This window comes from Protomyctophum parallelum (genome assembly GCF_964188405.1).
Source record: "Protomyctophum parallelum genome assembly, chromosome: 10".
Taxonomy (NCBI): Eukaryota; Metazoa; Chordata; class Actinopteri; order Myctophiformes; family Myctophidae; genus Protomyctophum; species Protomyctophum parallelum.
This window is the reverse complement of record NC_139704.1, coordinates 50,769,947-50,787,832: the sequence shown is the minus strand read 5'-3', so window position 1 is coordinate 50,787,832 and position 17,886 is coordinate 50,769,947.

The window sequence follows — 17,886 nt, the reverse complement described above, 5'->3', positions numbered from 1 at the left end:
TTAGCACTGCACTGGATCGTTCAGATTAGATCGCGGTCGCCATAAGAATCCATTCTATCCGTTTCTTTCAATCGCCTGTATCTCCTATTCCTTGTCCCAGATGGCATTTTTGGTCAAACCAGCGTTTCTTTGACGGCACAGAGCCGACGTTGTGCAGTGCTATATGTACCGGCATTGATTCGATTATGTAAACAAAGGTTGTCTTGGCAACGTAAAGCTGGCAGGGATAAGCTCACTTCCGGTTGAGGCAAAATGTGGCTTTTCAAAATAAGAGCTCAAATTAAAAAAATGCTGGCATGAATTAGGTCCTAATTTCTCAATAAATGGCAGCAGTAAAAGGGTTAAATACATTGAACAAGGACCATGTAGGACATTTAATCATAAACAACACTAAATATTAGAGCCATTAATAAACACATTGAACAATGAACATGTAGGACATTTAACCATAAACAACACTAAATATTAGAGCCATTATTAAACACATTGAACAATGAACATGTAGGACATTTAACCATAAACAATCCTAAATATTAGAGCCATTAATAAACACATTGAACAATGAACATGTAGGACATTTAACCATAAACAACACTAAATAACCATGTAGGACATTTAACCATAAACAACACTAAAGGACCATGTAGGACATTTAACCATAAACACTAAAGGACCATGTAGGACATTTAACCATAAACACTAAAGGACCATGTAGGACATTTAACCATAAACAACACTAAAGGACCATGTAGGACATTTAACCATAAACACTAAAGGACCATGTAGGACATTTAACCATAAACACTAAAGGACCATGTAGGACATTTAACCATAAACACTAAAGGACCATGTAGGACATTTAACCATAAACAACACTAAAGGACCATGTAGGACATTTAACCATAAACAACACTAAAGGACCATGTAGGACATTTAACCATAAACACTAAAGGACCATGTAGGACATTTAACCATAAACACTAAAGGACCATGTAGGACATTTAACCATAAACACTAAAGGACCATGTAGGACATTTAACCATAAACACTAAAGGACCATGTAGGACATTTAACCATAAACAACACTAAAGGACCATGTAGGACATTTAACCATAAACACTAAAGAACCATGTAGGACATTTAACCATAAACACTAAAGGACCATGTAGGACATTTAACCATAAACACTAAAGAACCATGTAGGACATTTAACCATGAACAACACTAAAGGACCATGTAGGACATTTAACCATAAACAACACTAAAGGACCATGTAGGACATTTAACCATAAACAACACTAAAGGACCATGTAGGACATTTAACCATAAACAACACTAAAGGACCATGTAGGACATTTAACCATAAACACTAAAGGACCATGTAGGACATTTAACCATAAACACTAAAGGACCATGTAGGACATTTAACCATAAACACTAAAGGACCATGTAGGACATTTAACCATAAACAACACTAAAGGACCATGTAGGACATTTAACCATAAACAACACTAAAGGACCATGTAGGACATTTAACCATAAACAACACTAAATGACCATGTAGGACATTTAACCATAAACAACACTAAATGACCATGTAGGACATTTAACCATAAACAACACTAAATGACCATGTAGGACATTTAACCATAAACAACACTAAAGGACCATGTAGGACATTTAACCATAAACAACACTAAAGGACCATGTAGGACATTTAACCATAAACAACACTAAAGGACCATGTAGGACATTTAACCATAAACAACACTAAAGGACCATGTAGGACATTTAACCATAAACAACACTAAAGGACCATGTAGGACATTTAACCATAAACACTAAAGGACCATGTAGGACATTTAACCATAAACACTAAAGGACCATGTAGGACATTTAACCATAAACACTAAAGGACCATGTAGGACATTTAACCATAAACAACACTAAATGACCATGTAGGACATTTAACCATAAACAACACTAAAGGACCATGTAGGACATTTAACCATAAACAACACTAAAGGACCATGTAGGACATTTAACCATAAACAACACTAAAGGACCATGTAGGACATTTAACCATAAACACTAAAGGACCATGTAGGACATTTAACCATAAACACTAAAGGACCATGTAGGACATTTAACCATAAACACTAAAGGACCATGTAGGACATTTAACCATAAACACTAAAGGACCATGTAGGACATTTAACCATAAACACTAAAGAACCATGTAGGACATTTAACCATAAACACTAAAGGACCATGTAGGACATTTAACCATAAACACTAAAGGACCATGTAGGACATTTAACCATAAACAACACTAAAGGACCATGTAGGACATTTAACCATAAACACTAAAGGACCATGTAGGACATTTAACCATAAACACTAAAGGACCATGTAGGACATTTAACCATAAACACTAAAGGACCATGTAGGACATTTAACCATAAACACTAAAGGACCATGTAGGACATTTAACCATAAACAACACTAAAGGACCATGTAGGACATTTAACCATAAACACTAAAGGACCATGTAGGACATTTAACCATAAACACTAAAGGACCATGTAGGACATTTAACCATAAACACTAAAGGACCATGTAGGACATTTAACCATAAACACTAAAGGACCATGTAGGACATTTAACCATAAACACTAAAGGACCATGTAGGACATTTAACCATAAACACTAAAGGACCATGTAGGACATTTAACCATAAACAACACTAAAGGACCATGTAGGACATTTAACCATAAACAACACTAAAGGACCATGTAGGACATTTAACCATAAACAACACTAAAGGACCATGTAGGACATTTAACCATAAACAACACTAAAGGACCATGTAGGACATTTAACCATAAACACTAAAGGACCATGTAGGACATTTAACCATAAACAACACTAAAGGACCATGTAGGACATTTAACCATAAACAACACTAAAGGACCATGTAGGACATTTAACCATAAACAACACTAAAGGACCATGTAGGACATTTAACCATAAACACTAAAGGACCATAAAGGACATTTAACCATAAACACTAAAGGACCATGTAGGACATTTAACCATAAACAACACTAAAGAACCATGTAGGACATTTAACCATAAACAACACTAAAGGACCATGTAGGACTTTTAACCATAAACACTAAAGGACCATGTAGGACATTTAACCATAAACACTAAAGGACCATGTAGGACATTTAACCATAAACACTAAAGGACCATGTAGGACATTTAACCATAAACACTAAAGGACCATGTAGGACATTTAACCATAAACACTAAAGGACCATGTAGGACATTTAACCATAAACACTAAAGAACCATGTAGGACATTTAACCATAAACAACACTAAAGGACCATGTAGGACATTTAACCATAAACAACACTAAAGGACCATGTAGGACATTTAACCATAAACAACACTAAAGGACCATGTAGGACATTTAACCATAAACAACACTAAAGGACCATGTAGGACATTTAACCATAAACACTAAAGGACCATGTAGGACATTTAACCATAAACAACACTAAAGGACCATGTAGGACATTTAACCATAAACAACACTAAAGGACCATGTAGGACATTTAACCATAAACAACACTAAAGGACCATGTAGGACATTTAACCATAAACACTAAAGGACCATGTAGGACATTTAACCATAAACAACACTAAAGGACCATGTAGGACTTTTAACCATAAACACTAAAGGACCATGTAGGACATTTACCATAAACACTAAAGGACCATGTAGGACATTTAACCATAAACACTAAAGGACCATGTAGGACATTTAACCATAAACAACACTAAAGGACCATGTAGGACATTTAACCATAAACAACACTAAAGGACCATGTAGGACATTTAACCATAAACACTAAAGGACCATGTAGGACATTTAACCATAAACAACACTAAAGGACCATGTAGGACTTTTAACCATAAACACTAAAGGACCATGTAGGACATTTAACCATAAACACTAAAGGACCATGTAGGACATTTAACCATAAACAACACTAAAGGACCATGTAGGACATTTAACCATAAACAACACTAAAGGACCATGTAGGACATTTAACCATAAACACTAAAGGACCATGTAGGACATTTAACCATAAACAACACTAAAGGACCATGTAGGACATTTAACCATAAACACTAAAGGACCATGTAGGACATTTAACCATAAACAACACTAAAGGACCATGTAGGACATTTAACCATAAACACTAAAGGACCATGTAGGACATTTAACCATAAACACTAAAGAACCATGTAGGACATTTAACCATAAACACTAAAGGACCATGTAGGACATTTAACCATAAACACTAAAGGACCATGTAGGACATTTAACCATAAACAACACTAAAGGACCATGTAGGACATTTAACCATAAACAACACTAAAGGACCATGTAGTACATTTAACCATGAACACTAAAGGACCATGTAGGACATTTAACCATAAACAACACTAAAGGACCATGTAGGACATTTAACCATAAACACTAAAGGACCATGTAGGACATTTAACCATAAACACTAAAGGACCATGTAGGACATTTAACCATAAACAACACTAAATGACCATGTAGGACATTTAACCATAAACAACACTAAAGGACCATGTAGGACATTTAACCATAAACACTAAAGGACCATGTAGGACATTTAACCATAAACACTAAAGGACCATGTAGGACATTTAACCATAAACACTAAAGAACCATGTAGGACATTTAACCATAAACAACACTAAAGGACCATGTAGGACATTTAACCATAAACACTAAAGAACCATGTAGGACATTTAACCATAAACAACACTAAAGGACCATGTAGGACATTTAACCATAAACACTAAAGGACCATGTAGGACATTTAACCATAAACACTAAAGGACCATGTAGGACATTTAACCATAAACACTAAAGGACCATGTAGGACATTTAACCATAAACACTAAAGGACCATGTAGGACATTTAACCATAAACAACACTAAAGGACCATGTAGGACATTTAACCATAAACAACACTAAAGGACCATGTAGGACATTTAACCATAAACACTAAAGGACCATGTAGGACATTTAACCATAAACAACACTAAAGGACCATGTAGGACATTTAACCATAAACACTAAAGGACCATGTAGGACATTTACCATAAACACTAAAGGACCATGTAGGACATTTAACCATAAACACTAAAGGACCATGTAGGACATTTAACCATAAACAACACTAAAGGACCATGTAGGACATTTAACCATAAACAACACTAAAGGACCATGTAGGACATTTAACCATAAACAACACTAAAGAACCATGTAGGACATTTAACCATAAACAACACTAAAGAACCATGTAGGACATTTAACCATAAACACTAAAGGACCATGTAGGACATTTAACCATAAACAACACTAAAGGACCATGTAGGACATTTAACCATAAACAACACTAAAGGACCATGTAGGACATTTAACCATAAACAACACTAAAGGACCATGTAGGACATTTAACCATAAACACTAAAGGACCATGTAGGACATTTAACCATAAACAACACTAAAGGACCATGTAGGACATTTAACCATAAACAACACTAAAGGACCATGTAGGACATTTAACCATAAACACTAAAGGACCATGTAGGACATTTAACCATAAACACTAAAGAACCATGTAGGACATTTAACCATAAACACTAAAGGACCATGTAGGACATTTAACCATAAACACTAAAGGACCATGTAGGACATTTAACCATAAACAACACTAAAGGACCATGTAGGACATTTAACCATAAACAACACTAAAGGACCATGTAGGACATTTAACCATAAACACTAAAGGACCATGTAGGACATTTAACCATAAACACTAAAGAACCATGTAGGACATTTAACCATAAACACTAAAGGACCATGTAGGACATTTAACCATAAACAACACTAAAGGACCATGTAGGACATTTAACCATAAACACTAAAGGACCATGTAGGACATTTAACCATAAACACTAAAGAACCATGTAGGACATTTAACCATAAACAACACTAAAGGACCATGTAGGACATTTAACCATAAACAACACTAAAGGACCATGTAGGACATTTAACCATAAACACTAAAGGACCATGTAGGACATTTAACCATAAACACTAAAGAACCATGTAGGACATTTAACCATAAACAACACTAAAGGACCATGTAGGACATTTAACCATGAACAACACTAAAGAACCATGTAGGACATTTAACCATAAACAACACTAAAGGACCATGTAGGACATTTAACCATAAACAACACTAAAGAACCATGTAGGACATTTAACCATAAACACTAAAGGACCATGTAGGACATTTAACCATAAACACTAAAGAACCATGTAGGACATTTAACCATAAACACTAAAGGACCATGTAGGACATTTAACCATAAACAACACTAAAGAACCATGTAGGACATTTAACCATAAACAACACTAAAGGACCATGTAGGACATTTAACCATAAACACTAAAGGACCATGTAGGACATTTAACCATAAACAACACTAAAGGACCATGTAGGACTTTTAACCATAAACACTAAAGGACCATGTAGGACATTTAACCATAAACACTAAAGGACCATGTAGGACATTTAACCATAAACAACACTAAAGGACCATGTAGGACATTTAACCATAAACAACACTAAAGGACCATGTAGGACATTTAACCATAAACACTAAAGGACCATGTAGGACATTTAACCATAAACAACACTAAAGGACCATGTAGGACATTTAACCATAAACACTAAAGGACCATGTAGGACATTTAACCATAAACAACACTAAAGGACCATGTAGGACATTTAACCATAAACACTAAAGGACCATGTAGGACATTTAACCATAAACACTAAAGAACCATGTAGGACATTTAACCATAAACACTAAAGGACCATGTAGGACATTTAACCATAAACACTAAAGGACCATGTAGGACATTTAACCATAAACAACACTAAAGGACCATGTAGGACATTTAACCATAAACAACACTAAAGGACCATGTAGTACATTTAACCATGAACACTAAAGGACCATGTAGGACATTTAACCATAAACAACACTAAAGGACCATGTAGGACATTTAACCATAAACACTAAAGGACCATGTAGGACATTTAACCATAAACACTAAAGGACCATGTAGGACATTTAACCATAAACAACACTAAATGACCATGTAGGACATTTAACCATAAACAACACTAAAGGACCATGTAGGACATTTAACCATAAACACTAAAGGACCATGTAGGACATTTAACCATAAACACTAAAGGACCATGTAGGACATTTAACCATAAACACTAAAGAACCATGTAGGACATTTAACCATAAACAACACTAAAGGACCATGTAGGACATTTAACCATAAACACTAAAGAACCATGTAGGACATTTAACCATAAACAACACTAAAGGACCATGTAGGACATTTAACCATAAACACTAAAGGACCATGTAGGACATTTAACCATAAACACTAAAGGACCATGTAGGACATTTAACCATAAACACTAAAGGACCATGTAGGACATTTAACCATAAACACTAAAGGACCATGTAGGACATTTAACCATAAACAACACTAAAGGACCATGTAGGACATTTAACCATAAACAACACTAAAGGACCATGTAGGACATTTAACCATAAACACTAAAGGACCATGTAGGACATTTAACCATAAACAACACTAAAGGACCATGTAGGACATTTAACCATAAACACTAAAGGACCATGTAGGACATTTACCATAAACACTAAAGGACCATGTAGGACATTTAACCATAAACACTAAAGGACCATGTAGGAAATTTAACCATAAACAACACTAAAGGACCATGTAGGACATTTAACCATAAACAACACTAAAGGACCATGTAGGACATTTAACCATAAACAACACTAAAGAACCATGTAGGACATTTAACCATAAACAACACTAAAGAACCATGTAGGACATTTAACCATAAACACTAAAGGACCATGTAGGACATTTAACCATAAACAACACTAAAGGACCATGTAGGACATTTAACCATAAACAACACTAAAGGACCATGTAGGACATTTAACCATAAACAACACTAAAGGACCATGTAGGACATTTAACCATAAACACTAAAGGACCATGTAGGACATTTAACCATAAACAACACTAAAGGACCATGTAGGACATTTAACCATAAACAACACTAAAGGACCATGTAGGACATTTAACCATAAACACTAAAGGACCATGTAGGACATTTAACCATAAACACTAAAGAACCATGTAGGACATTTAACCATAAACACTAAAGGACCATGTAGGACATTTAACCATAAACACTAAAGGACCATGTAGGACATTTAACCATAAACAACACTAAAGGACCATGTAGGACATTTAACCATAAACAACACTAAAGGACCATGTAGGACATTTAACCATAAACACTAAAGGACCATGTAGGACATTTAACCATAAACACTAAAGAACCATGTAGGACATTTAACCATAAACACTAAAGGACCATGTAGGACATTTAACCATAAACAACACTAAAGGACCATGTAGGACATTTAACCATAAACACTAAAGGACCATGTAGGACATTTAACCATAAACACTAAAGAACCATGTAGGACATTTAACCATAAACAACACTAAAGGACCATGTAGGACATTTAACCATAAACAACACTAAAGGACCATGTAGGACATTTAACCATAAACACTAAAGGACCATGTAGGACATTTAACCATAAACACTAAAGAACCATGTAGGACATTTAACCATAAACAACACTAAAGGACCATGTAGGACATTTAACCATGAACAACACTAAAGAACCATGTAGGACATTTAACCATAAACAACACTAAAGGACCATGTAGGACATTTAACCATAAACAACACTAAAGAACCATGTAGGACATTTAACCATAAACACTAAAGGACCATGTAGGACATTTAACCATAAACACTAAAGAACCATGTAGGACATTTAACCATAAACACTAAAGGACCATGTAGGACATTTAACCATAAACAACACTAAAGAACCATGTAGGACATTTAACCATAAACAACACTAAAGGACCATGTAGGACATTTAACCATAAACACTAAAGAACCATGTAGGACATTTAACCATAAACACTAAAGGACCATGTAGGACATTTAACCATAAACAACACTAAAGAACCATGTAGGACATTTAACCATAAACAACACTAAAGGACCATGTAGGACATTTAACCATAAACAACACTAAAGGACCATGTAGGACATTTAACCATAAACACTAAAGGACCATGTATGACATTTAACCATAAACACTAAAGGACCATGTAGGACATTTAACCATAAACACTAAAGGACCATGTAGGACATTTAACCATAAACACTAAAGGACCATGTAGGACATTTAACCATAAACAACACTAAAGGACCATGTAGGACATTTAACCATAAACACTAAAGGACCATGTAGGACATTTAACCATAAACAACACTAAAGGACCATGTAGGACATTTAACCATAAACACTAAAGGACCATGTAGGACATTTAACCATAAACACTAAAGGACCATGTAGGACATTTAACCATAAACACTAAAGGACCATGTAGGACATTTAACCATAAACAACACTAAAGGACCATGTAGGACATTTAACCATAAACACTAAAGGACCATGTAGGACATTTAACCATAAACACTAAAGAACCATGTAGGACATTTAACCATAAACAACACTAAAGGACCATGTAGGACATTTAACCATAAACAACACTAAAGGACCATGTAGGACATTTAACCATAAACACTAAAGGACCATGTAGGACATTTAACCATAAACACTAAAGAACCATGTAGGACATTTAACCATAAACAACACTAAAGGACCATGTAGGACATTTAACCATGAACAACACTAAAGAACCATGTAGGACATTTAACCATAAACAACACTAAAGGACCATGTAGGACATTTAACCATAAACAACACTAAAGAACCATGTAGGACATTTAACCATAAACACTAAAGGACCATGTAGGACATTTAACCATAAACAACACTAAAGAACCATGTAGGACATTTAACCATAAACACTAAAGGACCATGTAGGACATTTAACCATAAACAACACTAAAGAACCATGTAGGACATTTAACCATAAACAACACTAAAGGACCATGTAGGACATTTAACCATAAACAACACTAAAGGACCATGTAGGACATTTAACCATAAACACTAAAGGACCATGTATGACATTTAACCATAAACACTAAAGGACCATGTAGGACATTTAACCATAAACACTAAAGGACCATGTAGGACATTTAACCATAAACACTAAAGGACCATGTAGGACATTTAACCATAAACACTAAAGGACCATGTAGGACATTTAACCATAAACAACACTAAAGGACCATGTAGGACATTTAACCATAAACACTAAAGGACCATGTAGGACATTTAACCATAAACACTAAAGGACCATGTAGGACATTTAACCATAAACAACACTAAAGGACCATGTAGGACATTTAACCATAAACACTAAAGGACCATGTAGGACATTTAACCATAAACACTAAAGGACCATGTAGGACATTTAACCATAAACACTAAAGGACCATGTAGGACATTTAACCATAAACAACACTAAAGGACCATGTAGGACATTTAACCATAAACACTAAAGGACCATGTAGGACATTTAACCATAAACAACACTAAAGGACCATGTAGGACATTTAACCATAAACAACACTAAAGGACCATGTAGGACATTTAACCATAAACAACACTAAAGAACCATGTAGGACATTTAACCATAAACAACACTAAAGGACCATGTAGGACATTTAACCATAAACAACACTAAAGAACCATGTAGGACATTTAACCATAAACAACACTAAAGGACCATGTAGGACATTTAACCATAAACAACACTAAATAACCATGTAGGACATTTAACCATAAACAACACTAAAGGACCATGTAGGACATTTAACCATAAACAACACTAAAGAACCATGTAGGACATTTAACCATAAACAACACTAAAGGACCATGTAGGACATTTAACCATAAACAACACTAAAGGACCATGTAGGACATTTAACCATAAACAACACTAAAGGACCATGTAGGACATTTAACCATAAACAACACTAAAGGACCATGTAGGACATTTAACCATAAACACTAAAGGACCATGTAGGACATTTAACCATAAACAACACTAAAGGACCATGTACGACATTTAACCATAAACAACACTAAAGGACCATGTAGGACATTTAACCATAAACACTAAAGGACCATGTAGGACATTTAACCATAAACAACACTAAAGGACCAGTTAGGACATTTAACCATAAACAACACTAAAGGACCATGTAGGACATTTAACCATAAACAACACTAAAGAACCATGTAGGACATTTAACCATAAACAACACTAAAGGACCATGTAGGACATTTAACCATAAACACTAAAGGACCATGTAGGACATTTAACCATAAACACTAAAGGACCATGTAGGACATTTAACCATAAACAACACTAAAGGACCATGTAGGACATTTAACCATAAACACTAAAAGACCATGTAGGACATTTAACCATAAACAACACTAAAGGACCATGTAGGACATTTAACCATAAACAACACTAAAGGACCATGTATGACATTTAACCATAAACAACACTAAAGAACCATGTAGGACATTTAACCATAAACACTAAAGGACCATGTAGGACATTTAACCATAAACAACACTAAAGAACCATGTAGGACATTTAACCATAAACACTAAAGGACCATGTAGGACATTTAACCATAAACAACACTAAAGGACCATGTACGACATTTAACCATAAACACTAAAGGACCATGTAGGACATTTAACCATAAACAACACTAAAGGACCATGTAGGACATTTAACCATAAACACTAAAGGACCATGTAGGACATTTAACCATAAACAACACTAAAGGACCATGTAGGACATTTAACCATAAACACTAAAGAACCATGTAGGACATTTAACCATAAACACTAAAGGACCATGTAGGACATTTAACCATAAACAACACTAAAGAACCATGTAGGACATTTAACCATAAACAACACTAAAGGACCATGTAGGACATTTAACCATAAACAACACTAAAGGACCATGTAGGACATTTAACCATAAACAACACTAAAGGACCATGTAGGACATTTAACCATAAACAACACTAAAGGACCATGTAGGACATTTAACCATAAACAACACTAAAGGACCATGTAGGACATTTAACCATAAACAACACTAAAGGACCATGTAGGACATTTAACCATAAACACTAAAGGACCATGTAGGACATTTAACCATAAACAACACTAAAGGACCATGTAGGACATTTAACCATAAACAACACTAAAGAACCATGTAGGACATTTAACCATAAACAACACTAAAGGACCATGTAGGACATTTAACCATAAACAACACTAAAGGACCATGTAGGACATTTAACCATAAACAACACTAAAGGACCATGTAGGACATTTAACCATAAACAACACTAAAGAACCATGTAGGACATTTAACCATAAACAACACTAAAGGACCATGTAGGACATTTAACCATAAACAACACTAAAGAACCATGTAGGACATTTAACCATAAACAACACTAAAGGACCATGTAGGACATTTAACCATAAACACTAAAGGACCATGTACGACATTTAACCATAAACAACACTAAAGGACCATGTAGGACATTTTACCATAAACAACACTAAAGGACCATGTAGGACATTTAACCATAAACACTAAAGGACCATGTAGGACATTTAACCATAAACACTAAAGGACCATGTAGGACATTTAACCATAAACAACACTAAAGGACCATGTAGGACATTTAACCATAAACACCACTAAAGGACCATGTAGGACATTTAACCATAAACAACACTAAAGGACCATGTAGGACATTTAACCATAAACACTAAAGGACCATGTAGGACATTTAACCATAAACACTAAAGGACCATGTAGGACATTTAACCATAAACAACACTAAAGGACCATGTAGGACATTTAACCATAAACACTAAAGGACCATGTAGGACATTTAACCATAAACAACACTAAAGGACCATGTAGGACATTTAACCATAAACACTAAAGGACCATGTAGGACATTTAACCATAAACAACACTAAAGGACCATGTAGGACATTTAACCATAAACAACACTAAAGGACCATGTAGGACATTTAACCATAAACAACACTAAAGGACCATGTAGGACATTTAACCATAAACAACACTAAAGGACCATGTAGGACATTTAACCATAAACACTAAAGGACCATGTAGGACATTTAACCATAAACAACACTAAAGGACCATGTAGGACATTTAACCATAAACAACACTAAAGAACCATGTAGGACATTTAACCATAAACAACACTAAAGGACCATGTAGGACATTTAACCATAAACAACACTAAAGGACCATGTAGGACATTTAACCATAAACACTAAAGGACCATGTAGGACATTTAACCATAAACACTAAAGGACCATGTAGGACATTTAACCATAAACACTAAAGGACCATGTAGGACATTTAACCATAAACACTAAAGGACCATGTAGGACATTTAACCATAAACAACACTAAAGGACCATGTAGGACATTTAACCATAAACAACACTAAAGGACCATGTAGGACATTTAACCATAAACAACACTAAAGGACCATGTAGGACATTTAACCATAAACAACACTAAAGAACCATGTAGGACATTTAACCATAAACAACACTAAAGGACCATGTAGGACATTTAACCATAAACAACACTAAAGAACCATGTAGGACATTTAACCATAAACAACACTAAAGGACCATGTAGGACATTTAACCATAAACAACACTAAAGAACCATGTAGGACATTTAACCATAAACAACACTAAAGGACCATGTAGGACATTTAACCATAAACAACACTAAAGGACCATGTAGGACATTTAACCATAAACAACACTAAAGGACCATGTAGGACATTTAACCATAAACACTAAAGGACCATGTAGGACATTTAACCATAAACACTAAAGGACCATGTAGGACATTTAACCATAAACAACACTAAAGGACCAGTTAGGACATTTAACCATAAACACTAAAGGACCATGTAGGACATTTAACCATAAACAACACTAAAGGACCATGTAGGACATTTAACCATAAACAACACTAAAGGACCAGTTAGGACATTTAACCATAAACACTAAAGAACCATGTAGGACATTTAACCATAAACAACACTAAAGGACCATGTAGGACATTTAACCATAAACAACACTAAAGGACCATGTAGGACATTTAACAATAAACAACACTAAAGGACCATGTAGGACATTTAACCATAAACAACACTAAAGGACCAGTTAGGACATTTAACCATAAACAACACTAAAGGACCATGTAGGACATTTAACCATAAACACTAAAGGACCATGTAGGACATTTAACCATAAACAACACTAAAGGACCATGTAGGACATTTAACCATAAACACTAAAGGACCATGTAGGACATTTAACCATAAACAACACTAAAGGACCATGTAGGACATTTAACCATAAACACTAAAGGACCATGTAGGACATTTAACCATAAACAACACTAAAGGACCATGTAGGACATTTAACCATGAACAACACTAAAGAACCATGTAGGACATTTAACCATAAACAACACTAAAGGACCATGTAGGACATTTAACCATAAACAACACTAAAGGACCATGTAGGACATTTAACCATAAACACTAAAGGACCAGTTAGGACATTTAACCATAAACAACACTAAAGGACCATGTAGGACATTTAACCATAAACAACACTAAAGGACCATGTAGGACATTTAACCATAAACACTAAAGGACCATGTAGGACATTTAACCATAAACACTAAAGGACCATGTAGGACATTTAACCATAAACAACACTAAAGGACCATGTAGGACATTTAACCATAAACAACACTAAAGGACCATGTAGGACATTTAACCATAAACACTAAAGGACCATGTAGGACATTTAACCATAAACACTAAAGGACCATGTAGGACATTTAACCATAAACAACACTAAAGGACCATGTAGGACATTTAACCATAAACACTAAAGGACCATGTAGGACATTTAACCATAAACACTAAAGGACCATGTAGGACATTTAACCATAAACACTAAAGGACCATGTAGGACATTTAACCATAAACACTAAAGGACCATGTAGGACATTTAACCATAAACACTAAAGGACCATGTAGGACATTTAACCATAAACACTAAAGGACCATGTAGGACATTTAACCATAAACACTAAAGGACCATGTAGGACATTTAACCATAAACACTAAAGGACCATGTAGGACATTTAACCATAAACACTAAAGGACCATGTAGGACATTTAACCATAAACAACACTAAAGGACCATGTAGGACATTTAACCATAAACACTAAAGGACCATGTAGGACATTTAACCATAAACACTAAAGGACCATGTAGGACATTTAACCATAAACACTAAAGGACCATGTAGGACATTTAACCATAAACACTAAAGGACCATGTAGGACATTTAACCATAAACAACACTAAAGGACCATGTAGGACATTTAACCATAAACAACACTAAATGACCATGTAGGACATTTAACCATAAACAACACTAAAGGACCATGTAGGACATTTAACCATAAACAACACTAAAGGACCATGTAGGACATTTAACCATAAACAACACTAAAGGACCATGTAGGACATTTAACCATAAACACTAAAGGACCATGTAGGACATTTAACCATAAACACTAAAGGACCATGTAGGACATTTAACCATAAACACTAAAGGACCATGTAGGACATTTATCCATAAACAACACTAAAGGACCATGTAGGACATTTAACCATAAACAACACTAAAGAACCATGTAGGAACATTTAACCATAAACAACACTAAAGGACCATGTAGGACATTTAACCATAAACAACACTAAAGGACCATGTAGGACATTTAACCATAAACACTAAAGGACCATGTAGGACATTTAACCATAAACAACACTAAAGGACCATGTAGGACATTTAACCATAAACACTAAAGGACCATGTAGGACATTTAACCATAAACAACACTAAAGGACCATGTAGGACATTTAACCATAAACACTAAAGGACCATGTAGGACATTTAACCATAAACACTAAAGGACCATGTAGGACATTTAACCATAAACAACACTAAAGGACCATGTAGGACATTTAACCATAAACACTAAAGGACCATGTAGGACATTTAACCATAAACAACACTAAAGGACCATGTAGGACATTTAACCATAAACACTAAAGGACCATGTAGGACATTTAACCATAAACACTAAAGGACCATGTAGGACATTTAACCATAAACAACACTAAAGAACCATGTAGGACATTTAACCATAAACACTAAAGGACCATGTAGGACATTTAACCATAAACAACACTAAAGGACCATGTAGGACATTTAACCATAAACACTAAAGGACCATGTAGGACATTTAACCATAAACAACACTAATGGACCATGTAGGACATTTAACCATAAACACTAAAGGACCATGTAGGACATTTAACCATAAACAACACTAAAGGACCATGTAGGACATTTAACCATAAACACTAAAGGACCATGTAGGACATTTAACCATAAACACTAAAGGACCATGTAGGACATTTAACCATAAACACTAAAGGACCATGTAGGACATTTAACCATAAACAACACTAAAGGACCATGTAGGACATTTAACCATAAACACTAAAGGACCATGTAGGACATTTAACCATAAACACTAAAGGACCATGTAGGACATTTATCCATAAACAACACTAAAGGACCATGTAGGACATTTAACCATAAACAACACTAAAGAACCATGTAGGACATTTAACCATAAACAACACTAAAGGACCATGTAGGACATTTAACCATAAACAACACTAAAGGACCATGTAGGACATTTAACCATAAACAACACTAAAGGACCATGTAGGACATTTAACCATAAACACTAAAGGACCATGTAGGACATTTAACCATAAACAACACTAAAGGACCATGTAGGACATTTAACCATAAACAACACTAAAGGACCATGTAGGACATTTAACCATAAACAACACTAAAGGACCATGTAGGACATTTAACCATAAACAACACTAAAGGACCATGTAGGACATTTAACCATAAACACTAAAGGACCATGTAGGACATTTAACCATAAACAACACTAAAGGACCATGTAGGACATTTAACCATAAACAACACTAAAGGACCATGTAGGACATTTAACCATAAACAACACTAAAGGACCATGTAGGACATTTAACCATAAACAACACTAAAGGACCATGTAGGACATTTAACCATAAACAACACTAAAGGACCATGTAGGACATTTAACCATAAACACTAAAGGACCATGTAGGACATTTAACCATAAACAACACTAAAGGACCATGTAGGACATTTAACCATAAACAACACTAAAGGACCATGTAGGACATTTAACCATAAACACTAAAGGACCATGTAGGACATTTAACCATAAACAACACTAAAGGACCATGTAGGTGTAATTGTGTGGAACGTCAATGACATATACGGTGCCATATTTCGGGAAG